Below are 4,779 nucleotides of genomic sequence, written 5' to 3' on the forward strand. Positions count from 1 at the left end.
AAAAAATCTTTTAAATCAAAATTATAATGCACTTCCTGATTTTTTGAAAGTCTCTCGATTTTTCCCGTCATTTGATGGAAATTATCTGAAAATTTCAAAGCTAAAAATGTATTTGCTCTTACCACTTTACATTTTTACAGATCAGATACAAAGCTAATTTTTTATCTCGTTTTTAAAACAAAAATGATAAAAAGATATTAACGGGAAACTGTTCTGAATTTTTTAAACACGTGTTGCAGATTTTAAACAGACTAGGAAATTGTGGTTTTTCATCCGTAACGTCTGAAGTTCTTACGTCGCATTTTTTATTTTCCGGTCTCTTCGTGTGGATTTTTCTAATGTTAATTGCATTTCCTTTCTTTCTTTATTTTTTTCGCTTTTTTATGAAGAAACTGAGTTTAAAAGTCTTCTTATAATAATAATTTAATAAGTATTTCTTTTTCCGACGTGTCTTTATATATTTTGTATATAGCATTCATTTCCTTTTTTTTTTTTAATCTCGAAATATGGAAACTTAACGACTGGTTAGCGTTTAAGATTATTTGCAGTACAATTTGGCTTGCCATTTTTTATTTTTAAATTTTCATAAGTTTATATACATTTTAATTACATAATACATTTAAGCATTTTATTTTAAAAGCTGTTTGTTTTATTTTGACACACAATATTCTTTTACGAGACATTAAATCCTAACATCAGAAAATGCGCCTGTTATAAAAAAAAAATTCAAAAATAATAAATCAAAATAGCCACTCTTTATTAAAACAAGAATGATAAAAAAAAAAAAAAAGCCGCCCAGATGGTTTAGTAGTTAGGGCAGCTTATTGGGGTGCCGAAGGCCCAGGGTTCGAATCCAGAAGAGGACATGGATGCTTGTAAATGTATAGTGTCTTCGAAGCATGGGAGGACTCTAAATACAATCTCTTGAGAGGTTTGTGGTAAGGGAAAAGGGGTGCTAGTCTCTCGGACCTGCCCCCCGGGGTACTTTTGATCAAAAGGGGGGGGTCTTATTTGGGCGAAGTCGCACTGTCACCTTCATGGTGCTCAAGGCTCTTTTCAACTATAGTTGCAATCTTGCTCTCCTTGCCACGATGAACTTTGTGGGCTTGTTCTTGCGTTACTATCAAACAAGTGATATAAGTTACAAAACAACAACGCCACACGAAAAAAAAAAAAAAAAAAAAAAAATTAACATTAATTACTCGACTTTCTACTAGAAATTTTAAAAAGTAGCCAAGTTTTAATATGTTATTATTTAACTCTTTCACAGTGTTTATCATTATAGGTCAAAATACTGCCGCCGAATATTTAACTATCGCCTCCTGATGAAGCTGCTGAGCTCAAATTTTGTACGCCCATTCATTGTGGTTGAAAACACAATTGGTAAAGCGACTTTTAAAAATTTGATTGAGATGTTTTTAAATTTAATTTTGAAAAGATTTTTTGCATGTAGCATCGTTTAAAGAACTAACTAAATCTTTTAGAATTTTACTGTTTGTGCCATTCGATAGAGATGAAAAATCTTTCAGATGAAGTTTATATGAGAATTTTTGCGTAATATCTGATTTTTTGGCAAAAATGTGGATTTTTTCCATCTTTAATATAACAGAATTGTTGAAAGAGCAATTATTCATTCCTGAAAATGATTTTTTCGATTGAATAATTTGATTGATAAAGTGTCATTGAGATTAAAAACATGAAAGTTTTTTAAAAAACGCTGATAAAACTTTATTAGATAAATCTTTATTTAAACCTATCAGTTAAATAACCTAAAAAAGAAATAATTTATCACATAGAAGTTTACAGTTTACACACAACAGAAGTTTAAATAATTCTCTTTCAGCAGTGATCTACAATTTTACGTTCTTTATTTATTTATTACGTGCTCCGCCCTAGGCACTACACGGAAGGGGAGGGATGCCCCGTGGAGGTCTTTTTAAGGGAAACTGGCTCGTATCCACGTTACACATGGGGAAAACCACGAAAACGCCCATGCAGCCAGCCCGTTCGCCGAGACTCGAACCCCGGAACGAACTACCAGTGTTCAGCGGCTCGGCCGCTGGTGGGCACAATTTTACGTTCGACTTATAAAAGTATAAGCGTCTAAATAATGGGATCTTTTAATCGAATTGCATTGTCAAACGCTTTCATTATTTGTGTTATAAATTGTCTTTGAATTTCTTAAAGATAATTATTTATTATTTGGTTCGCATTAAAGTATATGATAAATTATATTACTCCCTTGAGTTGAATAATTATTTATGAGTTTTAAATAAAAACACTTATTTTATAATTTATTTTATTTGTTTAATTTCTAAATTCATTAATTTTATTTTATATTCTATACGAAATTAAAGGTTATTGCTTTTCCTATTCTTAATATAGTTTTTAATCCAAATTAAGGTGTTCGTTAATTACATTAAAAGTAATAGTAAATTGGTTTAATTTTATTTGATTAACGATTAAAGTTAATAAAAATTAAAGTTCACTGCATTATTAACATTAAAATCGCATATTATTTTTTTCCACTTACAGAGGTTCTTTCACTCAAATATCAAATGATCTTTAGCTTTTTAGAGGCATGTTTTAAATCAAAAGTCATATTCACTCTGTGATTAAAGCTATCTTTGGTTTATTTTTTAAACTAGAGCACATTTTATTTTAATAATTAAATGTGTTAAATATTGATGTAGATTTCTGATTTTCCTGTAATTTTCTTTCAGTGAGAATTGAGGGAGGAGATATGTAAAATATTTATTATTTTTTGAAACTTGCAGAGGAAAATATAAGGTAAGGCTTCTTTTAATACTTACCCAAAAGCTTATTCTTATCTTTCTACTCATCTATACAGATCCTAAAGATTCTATTTGACAACTGTACACATCTCATATGCTATGCTTTCCCGCCTTTTTATTAGATTGCTTTACAGTTTATAAATGCATCTAACAACAATATTTTTAATTAAGTTTACAATTAAAGGTCATTATACACTACATTTAATAGCTACATTTCTTCATATTCAGGCACATTTAATAGATAAATAATTTAATTAATAAATTAATATTGACACATTTACTTAAAGGGAAGTATATGCTGCTTAAAAAGCTATGTGTAAGTAGTCGTATATGTATATTTGAACTTTTTCCTTTTCAGAGTGTGTAGATTTTTATTCGTTATATTTTCCCAGTAAAGTAATTTAAAATCATTTTAACATGCAACAGAATTCTTAAGCAAAAGTGTGTATAAACTGAATGTAAATTACTTTCATTGTTTTTAATACACGCAAAAAATTAAATTATGTTTCTGTTATGTATGTGTACAATAATTTCAACGTGCATAATTTTGCAAGTACACTAGACTTTAAGATACAAACTTGACAAAATCCAATTTAGCCAGCTCATGCAGCAGACAAAAATAGAATCCGTGAAAAACCATCCTATTTCCTCAGGTTTAGCCATTGGTCGTCTGGTCAGTCGGTAGTTAAAAATATTTCTATTGTTTAAATGAATTCCTTAAATAAAATATTAGATAAAAGTGCACTTTTTTGTGCTTCCGCTTGCTCATTAACATCAGAAGCAAAACACCTATAACTGAATATGACCAATTTTAAACAAATTTTCTTTATTGTTGGAATGAATTGACCGCTTAACTATTTTTATAAATTTCTTGTGGGTTGTATAGACCCTTAATATTTCCAATGATTAATCTTAAATAGTTACATAGTTATTTACAATGATTAATTTTAAATGTCTAAAGCTGGATATATGTGATATGTGATCTGGATCTGGAGATATGTGTAATAAAATTTAATGTATTCCTGAAAAATAAACAGTAATATAGGTTGCGCTAAATAATTACAATTTAAAGATACTGAAAGTTTTCGTGAAATTTCAAGTATTAATTGGGGAACTTTATTAGATTTTTATTTAATTAAGAGTAAAAAATGATATGCAATGATTTGCCTATTTCTCATGTATAGCACAAAAAGACTCAGTTTACATTGAAACTTTCACAAATCTTTAATCGCTTTGTCTTAAGAAACTAACCACCTGAGGTTGAGGTGGTTCATTGCTAAAATATACTTAATTGATCTTTTTTAAATTCTTCACTTTGTGACATTTTGAAAAAGAAATTTGCTATGCTGTTAATATCCATCTCATCACTTAAAACTACTTTTATAAATGTTCTTCGCAGCAATCTTTCTTTTTCTTTTTCTCGGGAGTAGTATTAAAAATCTATCAATTTTATATCAAGTTTGCTCCTAACTGAACGATAAACTTTTCATTTCCGAAACGAAGGGGCACCATTTCCTCAGTTATGAATTGTCTACTAAAAGTTAATTTTATTCTGTATGTTAGAAAATGTGGTATTTTATACACAGGATTTAGTAAATATATTTCATCTTTCTTCATTGAAGCCCACCAGCGGCCGAGCGGTAAAGTCGCTGAACACTGGTAGTTCGGTCCGAGGTTCGAATCCCGCGAACGGGCTGGCTACATGGGCGTTTTCGTGGTTTTCCCCATGTGTAACGTGTATACAAGCCAGTTTCCCTTAGAAAGTCCTCCACGAAGGCATTCCTCGCCTTAGGCAGATAGTCCTCGAGGCTTTGCCATAATCATACACACACACACTTTCTTCATTGAAAATATAGAGGATTGGATTGGGCGTGGTGGACCAGTTCCTTGGCTCCCACGCTCACCGGATTTATCGAGCCTTCATTTCTTTTTGAGGAAAGCCATCAAAAGTGTCGTGTATCACGATCCTGTTATGTCTGAAATG

This window comes from Stegodyphus dumicola, chromosome 6 (genome assembly GCF_044657685.1).
Source record: "Stegodyphus dumicola isolate Sdum_Otavi_A_Nest chromosome 6, ASM4465768v1".
NCBI lineage: Eukaryota > Metazoa > Arthropoda > Arachnida > Araneae > Eresidae > Stegodyphus > Stegodyphus dumicola.